Raw genomic sequence first — 13,471 nt, forward strand, 5'->3', positions numbered from 1 at the left:
TTTGTATCCTTTTTTTTTCATTCCTGTTTGACAGTTTTCTCCTTTAGCTTAGCCTGCCTCAGACAGTTATATAAATAAGTCTTACTCCTCATTGATGATAAATGTAAATTACTTAAATTTGTCAGCTGAAATGCTGCTCAGATTCAGAATATTATGCTTAGGCAAACAGAAAGAAAATTGGAGGGTAGTATTCATTCACGATATATAAAGAAAGTTGTTTAGCACCGTAAGTGATACTTTCAAGACAGCTCCTTAAAAATCAAGCAGCTGCAGCAAACCCTGGTAATCCCTTGCCATTTTGTTTCACTGTAACCTTTTTCCATTGCTTGGTCAAAGTCCTCATGCCAGGCAACTGTAGATAAAATTGCAACCAGTCTAGAAACTGTTGGGTTTTTTTAACCCATTTGAGACCCTGTCAGGCAAATTGAAGGGCTTGTGATATGAGCAGCATGTATTAAAAGTTGTAGTTAAAACCCCTCATTCTCTCATTACACTGTAGGCAGTTACAGTTCGTTCAAGAGAAGGTGGTTTACAAACTGCTATATTCTAGTAGCACTACTGTGGTGCTCTAGTTAAACCTTATAGTGGCTTAGGTTCAAAATAAATTACTTCTCAGAGTGCTAATATCCACTTGATTCTGGTCCCTGGTTCCTGACCGCTTGAGCAATCAGTGTGCACAGACACTCTAGCAGGCATATTTAGTTTATGAGGTGTGAGGTGCTGCCACACATACAATCAGGTGTACATGCACACTGTTGGTGACAAGTTATACAGTGCCCTTTGGGACCATCCCACCTCACTGACAGCGAGCTGCTGCTGTGGAGCACACAGCACCCTGTGCACTACAGCATTTTGGTGGAGCTTGGGTCTGTGCATATGTGTCAGGGCTGTGGGGTCAGAGTTGTCTTTTGTGACTCTGCCATCTGCTTATGGGGCCAGTATTGTGCAGAGTCCAGGAAAAAACAGAGATAAATGCCTTCTGTGACCACACAGCATAGCAGCATGTGTTGTGTTCTGTTGCAGTGTCACATCCTATGTATGCTCTTCCTTTGCAGCAGCATCTTCCTCTCAGCATCACCAGTAGAGCTATATATCCTTGCAGGGCAGTTTGCTGTTAGTGATGAAAGAGAATGTAAGTATGGGCTAAACATAACTCTTTCATTATATCCCAGGTGTGTCTGAGATGAAAGATATGGAACAAATTGCGACAGTGGAGATTACTGTTTTTGCCAGCTCTGAACTGCAGCTGAAGTGCTGACTGGTACAACTGCCAGAGTTGGGAATTCAGGGATATGCAAAATGTCCTTAATGGAGATTGATGCTTGAACTTACCTCTGCCTTCGAAAAGGGAGACTGCATGCAGCCAATATTGACTTTAAAAAAGGTGTCATAATTTTTTTTTACAGGTTAACAAATGTCAAGTGCTGTCATTTCACTGTAGGAAGGAAAACATCATGACTTTCTTCAAGAGAAGTGTAAGATATTAATTGCATATTATCGGTGAATCACAGGAATACTGGAGGCAACCCAGATCTGTGGATGGATGGGACTTCTTTGCTTTCTTTGGGTGACTGGAGGCATATCTCCAGATCCTCTGCTCAGAAGAGATGATCTTTATATCAGAAGGAAATGATTTCCCCCCATCCTTCTGCAAATTAATGTGACAAGACATGGTGTTCCACTGCCCTCAGTGTTGGTTGTTTGCAATGGCAAGTATTTGGCATCTTGCCTGTGGGCACCAGCTAGAAGAAGGAGAGCTTTGCTGTCAGAGCTGGACCTGTGTACAATATTAGGATGAGTGATACTATCCAGAACTTGCTGCTTTGGCTCATGAAGCTCCAGGCTTTTGTGAAGTCAGACTCAGCCACCGTTTGTGTAGCTGGAAAATGATGATGTGCTTGGCTGGCTGAAATTTAAGTTATTATGAAGACCTGTTAGGTCCAATTTGGATACATGTTTATTCTCAAGAGTCCTTATTGCATGAATAATACACAACAGTTGTGAGGCCTGTGGAACTAAAGCAGCATGACTATGGAAAACTGCTTGGGAAGACAGGCAGGGCCAAGTCCTGAGAGCCATGGTTGAACATTTCATGCTGTGACGTGATTGTTGCTCTAAAAATGTTACAGCAACTCTTGACATAAAAGGTTTGACAACTTATCAGATGAAAATGTGTATTGTTATGACCCAGGATTCAGTAGCTTTTTCTGTCCTGTAACTGCTGCATGCCAGAGTCTTGAGGACTGCCTCACCCAACCCTTCCCCCCAAGTGCAAAAAGGCAAAACAGGTTTGAGAAAAAAAAAAGAAGTTTCAACACATGACCAAATATGAGGGTGGGGGGAAAGAAATTGGCTTTTCTGCGTGGACTCTGCAGCAAGGAGTGCACAAAGTGTGGGCAGGCAGACTTGTGTGAAAACTGGGGAGAGGAAAACTGCTATGGATGGTCAGGTTAGGTGCTGTTGTATTTTAAAAGATGCTCGGGAGGCCTGCCAAGTGTTTCTGCTGTGAATAACAATGGCTCCAGATTCTTTCAAGTTCTGAGAGATTATCCCTGCTTTTTATCTGAGGTTTGGGCATACACGGGGCATACCCCGTACACATTCCTTCTGTTCCCCAGTGCTATGTATTCTCCAGAGGATAGAGGCAATGTGCAGTTTGTTACTGTTCACAGCATGACCCTGCACTGTTTAATACAGGGGTGACAGTGGGTTAGGATCCAAAGAATAAGGCGCTTAAGAAGGTCAGATCAAGGCATTAGCTCTCACTACTGACTGTTTCAGAGCTCAGAGAGACTTTGTACTTGGGGCGATAAAAATCTGTAACCTGTAGCTATAGGGAAAGGTGCAAGACAGAGCTATGAAGTCACATAGCAATGTGTTTGTCACTGAGTGCTAGCTGCAGTATCCCCAACAGCCAGGGGGACAGTTGGAGATGGCAGGAGGAGCTCAGGTCTGTGGCCAGATATTGCTACATGCAGTCCTTAGAGCAGCAGCAGAACAACAGCAAGTTGGAGCTGGAGAAGGACTGAGTGCCAAGTATGTGCTTGTGCACTTCCCTGCTGCCTACATGTAGTAATCCTCCAGCACAGTGTTATCCTGACTGGTCAGAACAGAGAGCAGAAAACTTGCCTGTGCTGCTGCGTATGTGAGGAGTTAACCTGCCATTTCCTAATGGAAGGGCTTCTGCCTAGTACCACCAACAAGGCAGTAGGTGACAGCCTCCGCTGAGCTATTTTCCTTGCAGATGTTACAGGAATGCTGTAGCATGGCTTACTCACTAGAAAATGTGTCAGAATGTCTTTCAGTTTTAACTTGAATTAGTCCAACTTGTGGTTTTCTTTTCTGACATTTTTTTTAATGGGGATGCTTCTGGGTCCATAACACTTCATCAGCAGGAGAATCTAGTGCTGTAGCCAGGTCCTGGCCCCAGCCTGCTTACTTTCATTTCCAAGGCCTGGACTAGCCCATCTCAGCTAGGTGCTGCTATGGGTAACTGCCTGAGCTTGTGGTGGGTCAGGAATCCCTGCCAGAGTCTGTCTCATCGTAATTCGTTTGACCTGGAACATGATGCATGCTACATACCAGGTGCATGGTCATGCCAATCAGCCAGCCACCGCACCTCCATTTCTCCTCTTTGGCCTGTACAGACCAAATCACAATTTGTTCTATGCAGTGATGGTAGAAAGGACTCATTCCACATCACCCCAACGGAAAAAATGAAAAAATGAAAAAATTGGGCACCCATCAAACCTCAGACAGAGCTTCAGGTTTGAACTCTAGCTGAGTACAGCTAGGTAGTGTTCCTTGGTCCTTTCCCAGGATTTCAGGCTTCTCTGCTGATGATTGCAAAGACTGGTGCTCCAGTATATATAGATATATGTGCAGATGTAGCATATCTGCACAGTGTACAGTGAAAACATCAAGGCATATTTTGTTGAGCTTTTCCTGGGATACTTAAAGTACTGTCACTGACATGGATTGTTATGTACCTGTGTGGAATCACTCAGACTAGATGCCTGCAAGGGAATGGATTTTTTGCCTAGCAAACCATATGACTGTAGCTTCCTTCCCCAGTATGTCTTAGGATTGTGCAGACTGAACTTGCCCTTACCAACAAGCTGCTCAGGAACAATTTGAGCAGCAGGAAGGAAAGATTTTCTTGCCTGTAGGGCAGGGGAGAGATTAATCACATGCAGCACATGAAGAGAAGTGAAGACTATGATGCCAAAAGCACAAAGCTGGGAAGGGAGGTTCACCAGAGCAAGTAGGTGCTATGCTGGAGGTGATTCAGGGGAAAGTGAGCAGAGTTGATGAGCGGTGTCAGCTACCTCTGGCTGTGTTCATTGCTGTGTAAGGAGCTCAGGCACGTAGTAGGAAGGGCAGAGTCATATCCCTTACCACATCCTTAGCACATGCTGATGATTTTTGTCTTCAATGGCACAAAACTAGCAGTCTGTTTTCCATATACCTTCCTCATGAGCAAACCTGCCACATGTCCATCCCTGAGGAGCACTGGAGTTGTACAGACTGTAAGAAGCACAGTATGCCATTAGCAGGACACCTAGGAACCAGTCTCACTCAGCCACTGCTAACCCTGCCCTTCTTCCCTTCACTTGCAAGTTCTGCTTGGTTATAAATAGTTTGAGTAAGTTTAGAGTAAGTTTGGCTTGTGTTTTGTGTGTAAAGTCCTTATGCCTTTTATTTCCTTGAAACAAATTGCAATTCTCCATTCTGAGGACCTCCAGAAAGAACTGTGTGGAACCAGGAAAATGAATGCTTTTTTTTCAGAAGCCTTGGAACAGGGAGGCTGTAAGGGTCTTAGTATAGGAAGTTACGCAGGAACTATTGGTTTATTGGTCCCATTCAACATATGGACAATTCTGTGTTACAGCAAGTATCTGTTAAGGAATTTGCAGAGGTAGCAAGGGTATCCCTCGTAATTTGCCCTTCTCCATTCCCACAGGCAAATACATTATCTGCAGGAGGCCCAGGCAATGGCTGTAGTTCCACTGGGGCTTCATGTTGACATACTTTGCCATCTGCATCCCTTGGCTTTAAGAAACAGTGCAGGCTCTGGACAGAGCAAGCAAACAGGATCCTGGTAAGGATGTGGGAGGCAGGTTTAACATAGCAGCTGTTCAAGCTGTTGTATCATTATGACTCAGAGCACATAGGTATGAGTTATCAAGTGCTGAAGATGCAGAGTGATCTCTGTGGACCAGTGTAGGGGCTGTTCACCCAGCACAGACCAGGCAAAACAGTGGCATCTTGTAAGAGCCACCAGAAGTAAAAGCATTAATATGGCTTTATGGTCTTTTCCCATGAGGGAAAGAAACCTATTTTTCTATTGATGAATCATATTTGATCCAGAGGGGAGGGCAATAGCTAAGATTCACCATGACACCAACACCTCTGGGGAGAGATAATGAGGACAAGAACTTTATGAATGGTGGATATTCCCTTTCAAATTAGTAACACTTTAATGTGAACTGTGTTTTGGACACAGTGTGAATGATGGATTTAAACACCTTTGGATATACCAGGTGAAGAAAGGCATTGACTGTTAATGACTTCTTTCCTAGCTTGATGTGGCCTGTTTTGTTCCTGTTATAGTGTCAGTTAGATTAAGACTTTTATGAGCAACTACAATCTTGCCTGTTTATCAAAGCAGCAGTAGTTTCTACATTTTGTTTCTCAACAGTTGAGTTAGTTTTTTAGTTGCTCCATCAGTTTTGTTAGTTTTGGTTCCCACATGAATCAAAATATCTGAATCTATGGTAAATTAGAATGCCATGGCATTTAAAATGCCACCTACTGAAGAATCAAAACCTAGGACAATATCCAGAATATCTTATTTCATCAGCAAAAGTTACTGGCAACTTCTAGCTCCATTAGTTGCCACCAGCTATCACAAACTGGATGTATTTTGCATATTAGTCTATAGTTGCATTTTTCTACTTTGAGGTTGAAATGCACAGTTGTTTTGTTATTTTTGAAAGTCTTTAATGCATTTATCATGGAATCATAGAATCATAGAATAGTTAGGGTTGGAAAGGACCTTAAGATCTTCTATTTCCAACCCCCCTGCCATGGGCAAGGACACCTCACATTAAACCATGTCACCCAAGGCTCTGTCCAACCTGGCCTTGAACACTGCCAGGGATGGAGCATTCCCTGGGCAACCCATTCCAGTGCCTCACTACCCTAACAGTAAAGAACTTCCTCCTTACTTAACCCATTACCCCTTGTCCTACCACTACAGTCCCTAATGAAGGGTTCCTCCCCAACATCCTTATAGGACCCCTTCAGATACTGGAAGGCTGCTATGAGGTCTCCACGCAGCCTTCTCTTCTACAGACTGAACAGCCCCAACTTTCTCAGCCTGTCTTCACACAGGAGATGGCTCATCCCCCTGATCATCCTCGTGACCCTTCTCTGGACTTGTTCCAACAGTTCCATGTCCTTTTTATGTTGAGGACACCAGAACTGCACACAATACTCCAGGTGAGGTCTCACGAGAGCAGAGTAGAGGGGCAGGATCACCTCCTTCGACCTGCTGGTCATGCTCCTTTTGATGGAGCCCAGAATACGGTTGGCTTTCTGGGCTGCAAGCACACACTGAAGCCAGCTCAACTTCTAACTGAAATAACCAAAATATTTCCATTATGGTTAAATTCTATGGTTAAATTAAACTCTTTATTTTTTATTACTAGCATAATTCTATAAGATAATCTAATTTCTATAGCCAAAGCTGGAGTCAAGGTAGTGCTTACTTTTTTACATCTCTTTATTATGTATTTTGCCCATGTTACAATTGTCTTATGTAAAGAAGATAAAAAGGATTGTGTTTAGTATTTTTGGGTCAGAATTTAAAGTAGCTTTTGCAGTTAACTTTTCCACAGCTGTCATCAAACTGACAGCCTGTATTTTATTATCAGACATAAAATTAATTAGCTGTTTTTTCTAAACCCCTATTTGCTGCTGGTCGTTTTGTTCTCATGGTTGTTTGCACCACGTGCCATGGGGATGTGCAAAGATTGTTCTGATTGTTCCTCTCTTAAGAGCTCCACTCTGTGTATCTGTTTTTAAATAAAGTCCCTTGATTTTTATTCTCTATTAGTTTTCCATAAGGCAGTTACTGTGATGGAAACAACCAGGCAATTTTTCAGCTCTCACATATACTACCATTAGGAGAAGAGATATGACAATAGGATGATATGTTCTTAGGCCAAGGTTGCTCGTATACATGATGATAAGTGTTGGGTTCTGGTTTTGTCAATTAACACTGATGATGTAGTCTGCTTTTTTATCGAATTTCCACATGCTGTGTGCTGCGACAAACATAAACAATAGGGAGCAATGGTACAGCTGGCTCCCAACAATGCTGAAAAACATGGAAGAACAAAGGTCTTGCTGTTCTTGAGACTTCATTTTTCTTCTTGGAGAATGCTTGAAAGTGACCTCTGCAGGAACCAATTATGTTTTGGTATTCTTTTACATGAAGCAGACTACAAGTCAGATAACCTAAGTATCATCTGTGGTAACATGGGAAACTTCTCATTCAGGAGAGAAAGCATTATCCATAGCTTGGATCTGCAAATTTGAGTAGGTACCACTGTCAGTGAAGGCCTTAGCCTCCTCATTTCTTGGGAACTGGCCTATACCAAAATTCATCTTTTATCTCATCATTTGATCCAAATGGCTAAACTCAGGTGATATATTTCCCACTGGTGCCATCAATACTTTGTGTCAACTTCAGTTTGCAGTTCAGGAATGAGTTTATCTCTTCTTTTGAGGAACCAAATTTCTTTATAAACATCTTGGTTTTCTTCAAATTTTGCCTGTTTGCCTCTCCAGAATAGAGACTTTTCAATGAGCATTTTCATTATGTATCACAAACACAAAGAAACAACATTGCATATTCTGCAAGCTTACATCTTAATAATTTTATTCCTTTCTTTTGTGGTTTCCAATATATTAATATCATACATGCTGTAGGAGGTACATAGCAGAGAAGAAAACCATTCTCTTGCCTCAATATTTTTAGGGCACAGCATGCAATTACTGTTTCATCATGTTGGGCTGACTGTACGTTAAACTTCCTCTGGAATTAAGAAGGTCACTAGAAAAAAAACCTAATGTATGCCTTTTCTTCTACAGAGCAAAAAGGTCTTGCCAATAAGTCAGATTCAAACGGCCTCAGGACTGTTTTCCCCCTGTATTTCTTTTCTTCAGTAATTTTCTTAAAATAAAATTAGTTAAATTCTTTGGGGAGGGCAAGGTTTCTGAATTCTTTTTAAGTCAGTCAAGCTCCCTGCAGTTAAGATGAAGGCAACACAAACACTTGTGGCAGAATGATTTAGGGTGTTGTATCCTTTCCTTTGGAGTTAGGGAAAAGAAATAGTTTCACAGGATACCATCTGATACTATCACCAGGCATTCCTCTTATGACACCACACTGGCTTTGCTTTTTTGTTCTGGAAACTCCCTGTCTTGATAAAACCAATGCACTGATTTGAGAGTGCTGACAATTTAACCTGTGCTGATAGTGCTCAGTACTGTGACTGCTTTTCAGTATCTTAACCCAGCTGATGTCCAGTTAACACATAAAAAAACTGATTAGATCTCATTCCAGCTAATTGATAACCTCCTCAGAGTTGCAGTTGTGAAGTCTCTTAATGGGATTTTTTTCTGCATATTTAAGCAAATATACATTGTACCTTTCTTATTAGAACTGCAGTCAGATTTCCTGCCCCCCTCCCCCCCTTCTTATGCCCTTATTTCCATTAGTGGTTTTGTGAAGGATTTTTGACAAGGTCAGATGAAAGAGTGCCTACAAACATCAGAGACAAATTGGGAATCATCATTAAAGGGACCATGGTGTTCTTCAGGAGTAGCACCAGTCTCCATTTGTAATGGGGAACTGTTCCTGCATCTTGGCACATTTTTAAGATTTTTACTCCATATTAAAGCTGTAAGGGCTGAAGTCAGTTTGCCTATTTCTGCTTGTTGGCCAAACATTTTACCATTTTTTTAATATTAAAAATACAATAGAAATTGAACATATAAAATATAATATAAAGGTATTATATTTTCACTATGCAGTAGGCTCAGTTCTTAATCAGGCACCTCACACTTACTTTTTTGTACCTTCCCCACTTCTGTCTGTCTCAGATATTCCCCATAGGTCAACCAACTTCTCACCCTCCTTATTGGCATTGTATGGCAAGGCAGAGAATATTAACTGTGATTTTGGAGATGATGGGAAGAGCTAGGATTTGCAAAGGGTGGTCATAGGGGCTTTACGAAAGAGTGTTGAAGCAATGTGGCGAGGGTGGTTAAATACCATAGCTTGGATCTGTGAGCAGAAACAGAAGGTTTGCTGAAGCTGAGTGGAGGTTGCAGGGGGCTTTAATACTCACATTTTCTCATGTGGCTACCTGCACAGTCATGTTCCCTCTCATGTACACTCCCGTCTTAAAAGTCTTCCTTCTTTTTCATCTAAGTCTTTGCAACCTGTTCCCAGTTTTTCAACTGACGGCACCAAGTTTGCTTCCTACTTTTGGTTGAAGTAATGGCTGGCGGGAAAGAGAAGAGATGGTGCTGGAGTACATAGCCACATACAGTTCTGTATTTCCTGCTGATAGCCTTGCTTAGTGGATGGGGAAATCTACATCAGAGCTGCTGATAACAACACTTTTAAATAAAACCAAAACAGCAACATATGCATTACACTAAAACAATAACGTATACATTACTCTCAAACTGCCTGTCACTGAGTTGGGGTTACCTAGTTGCATTGCTTGTCCTTTCAGACTGACCAGTTCAGCAAGGTAGCCCCAGTGACAGAGGATTCCTGTCACCAGAGACCTCAGGGGTTTCCTCACACCTACTTGTAACCATAATATAGTACCATGAAGAGAGGATGGAATAATTAATAAGGTGCCCACATGCATATAGGATTTTAAATATAAAATTGTCTGTATTTATTAAAATATTTATTAATGTTTATAAAGATTAATGTTTCAGGTGTGTTGATCAAGCCCACTGGCAGTTCTACAAACCGGCCCTTCATTTTACTCTTTATATAGTGCAAAAAGAGTATCACACAGTGTAAATAGGTTCTTCTGGCTGTATTGGGACTGAATTTTTTCCTCTGAGCAGAGGACAGATGCTGCTCCTCAGCATTTTAGGTGGTTATTTAATGTTGGCCTGCCTGTTCCTTTGATAGCTCTTTTTTTCTGCACATAATTTCACTTCAGTAAAAGATTGTATTTCTGAACCATCAGAGCTACTGGCCCTGAGGAATAAAAAAAAGCTATCTCCTACAGTTAAAAAAATGATACAATCTGGCAAATCATATCAACTAGAAATCACTTTAAAAAATGCTCATTCCTCAAGAGTGGCAAAGCCACATCTATTTAATTACTCCTGTTCCCTGAAAAGACTGAAGCTGTGGTCTTTAAAGAAGAGATGTCACAACTGAGGCAGGTATGCTGCTTAAGGACTGGCTTCAAATGGGCCTCAAAGTGCTGGGGAGCTGTCTGAACAAGCTAAAGAAGAACAATTCGATCTGAAAGAGCCACCAGAATTAATTTGGGAGTCCCAGCTCTCTGGCACTCTTACTTAATTTGCAGCGTCTAGAGCTTTTTCTAATTCATGCTAAACAAACTGTGAAAGTAGCAAGGGACACTACAGGAAGGAAAAGTAATATTTAATACACTTTCCAGTTAATGTACCTTAAGAATGGATTTTAAGACATTCTGTCTTCTTATTGCATATATGGTAGGAAAATAAACAAGAATGAGAAAATGAGAAAAAAACCCGACGAGTTTCTGAAGCATTTTAGCAGCATAAAAATGGAAAAACTGTATCATCCCTACAGGACACACTTGAGGGAATAAGTAGTTGTATGTATTGGCATCTTTTTTTTTGGCATGATAGTTTAAAATTATGATTTAATTTATTAAATTAATATTTTAAATAAATTATTTATTCAATCCATTAGAATTAATCAGATAATTTTATCTTTGATATTATATATTATCTACTTAGTAGAATAAGTGAGTGAAATCTTTTATTCAATCAGAGTGCAGATATTTCTGTCCTGAAAACCGCTAAAACATTGCTCCATGGGGCAACATGAAACTAGTTGATCTACCCATGGAATGAGTTTCCTTGTATCAAAAGATTTTAGTACATTAGAGCATCTCGTCTGCTGAGTTAACTGCATGTCTGATCTCTTGATGCCCTTCTTGAAGGTGTAATTTTAAACCTTTATCCATTACTTACTCTAGTGCTGGAATCCATCTTTTTCTCCCTCCTGAAGAGAAGTTTAGAGGGAATCATAGAAGTCTTCAGGTAACTAGCTTTGCTATCCTGAACTGCATCGAACATCTTTGGCTTTCATTCACGGAGCAAGGATGAGAGATTTAGGCAATAGCTCATCTCCTGTTACTCATCTCACAGGGAGTCTTTGAGAGGACTACAGTATATTATGTTTTCTTTGGTGGATATGGCTCTTAATCATAACTTCGTCTCAGTTCTTGGAAGAAATATAGATTATCTAGTACTTAGATTAAACTTCAGTTTAATTTCATTTCAGGACCTTTCTTTGACAGCCCTCTTGACACAGGTAAGATTAATGTATACTTTCTTCACATAAAGCAAAGATTGAAAGGGCTGGATGGCTACATAGTTCCAGTACTGGAAATCTCTCTCTGCCTCCCCTTGGTTAATTCTTATTTCTATAGAAGGCTTACCATCAAGCCAAGAATATGCAGCATTTCTCTATTGCAAGACAGTGTACAACTGAAGTGCCCGATCTCAAGAGCTAAACTCCAACAGTCTACATTGGAGACTGGATCCAAGACTCTCTGAAGTCACCGAAGAAAATCACATAAAATTTAGTAGTTTGAGAGTCTTTAGGGTTTCTTACTGCAAGGAATCAGGTCCACTGAGATTTAACTGTGTTTTCTGGAATGGAATTAAATGTGGATTTTACTGCTTAGGCACATGAAAGTTAGGCATAGTTGTCAAGCTATGAAAAGAATACAGCTTGTATATCTGGGAACTGAATGCTTCTTCCTCAGTAAGCTCCAGTCTCCAATCCATCATACATGTACCTGCCTATGCTTCCATAAGGGAAATAAAGTCAGAGGGAGTAATACAGCATATATTCCTAGCTCTCTTCTCTATATATTTCCTCTGGAGGAGTTCAATACAAAGTTCAAACACAGATGGAAAATAGCAGGCACCTGTACCTTTTTAAGGGGATGCATCTCCCTTTTATATGAGGCTTCCTTATGTCTGGATGAATCCACTACTATATTGAAGTAATTGCAGTCTGTGATGGGTTGACCTCGGTCACCTGTTAGGCACCTACCCAATCACTCCCTGCTCTCCTCAACAGCCCATGGGGAAAAAAATACAATGAAAAAGCTCATGGGCTGAGATCAAGACAGGGAGATTACAAAGCCAAAGTATCATTTAGCTATGTTCAGTTCTGATATCTTTTGCCAGAAAACAGACATTTCTGATACAAGGACAAGAGAGCAAATGGAAACAATGATTGCATGCTGCAGCCCCTGGGATTGCCAAACTACTGTGATTGTAGAAAACGAGGTATGAATTTGTTATGCCTGTGGGAACAAGATCCAGTGGTTTAGTGCTGCTGCTCAACAGAGCTGCTCAGCAACATTTAGCACCACATAAGCCTAAGAAGAAAATAAATTGTCTAGTAGAGGAGAGCTATGTTTTAATTATTATGTTGAAAATACAGAAGTGTGAAAATGCAAAACCAAACGTACTTGATATGAGCCTCATGTTCTGGCTGTTGCTCAGTTTTTCCCTGTGGCATCTCTGTGGAGACTTAGGGGCTAACTCACAAAATTATGTCTCCTGGGAGTTGGTTTACCAACCAGAATTTGGTGCTGTATTTAGCCACAGGAACCAAAAGGTCAGCTCCATATCACTTTACTTTCTATATTCTGTCTTTTGGTATCAAACATTAATAAATGGGTTGACCAGTTCATTCTTGATTTACCCTGGCTTCCTTGGTTTTTTAGCTGGACCTCTCCCTCTCTTCAGAATTGTTTCCTGGTACTTCCCTTACCCAAGAATGCAATTTCTGGCTTTAGACAAGATATAACTGTGATAACCTGTGGTTCTTCTTGCCCCATTCTTTGAGGTATAAAAAGCAAATGCAGCAAATTACTTCTTCCCCTTCACTGAGATTGTCTTCCTTTTCAAACTGTTACAATAAATTATTTACCATGACCTTTATTCACTGTGCACATATCCATCTTTTTGTGGTTCTCAGCTTGTTATACATTATGGTTTAGTAGACATGAGGGCACTTATGTTTCCTTGGATGCAGGGACCTGGATGAAGTGACTCAGTCCATCTCAGGGCAAGCCTTGACCCAAGTTTGCCTTGCTTCTTCCACTGGCATCACAGCGACCAGGAAGGG

The 13,471-nt window shown here is 41.0% G+C and overlaps 1 protein-coding gene across 1 annotated transcript in view; it reads left to right on the plus strand.

The window, feature by feature from the left end:
* Positions 1-13,471, plus strand: part of EFCAB2 (EF-hand calcium binding domain 2) — a 32,716-nt gene that overhangs the window by 5,955 nt on the left and 13,290 nt on the right. The gene's annotated exons all lie outside the window — the stretch shown is intronic.

Source organism: Melopsittacus undulatus, chromosome 3 (assembly GCF_012275295.1).
Source record: "Melopsittacus undulatus isolate bMelUnd1 chromosome 3, bMelUnd1.mat.Z, whole genome shotgun sequence".
In the NCBI taxonomy this organism is placed as follows: Eukaryota; Metazoa; Chordata; class Aves; order Psittaciformes; family Psittaculidae; genus Melopsittacus; species Melopsittacus undulatus.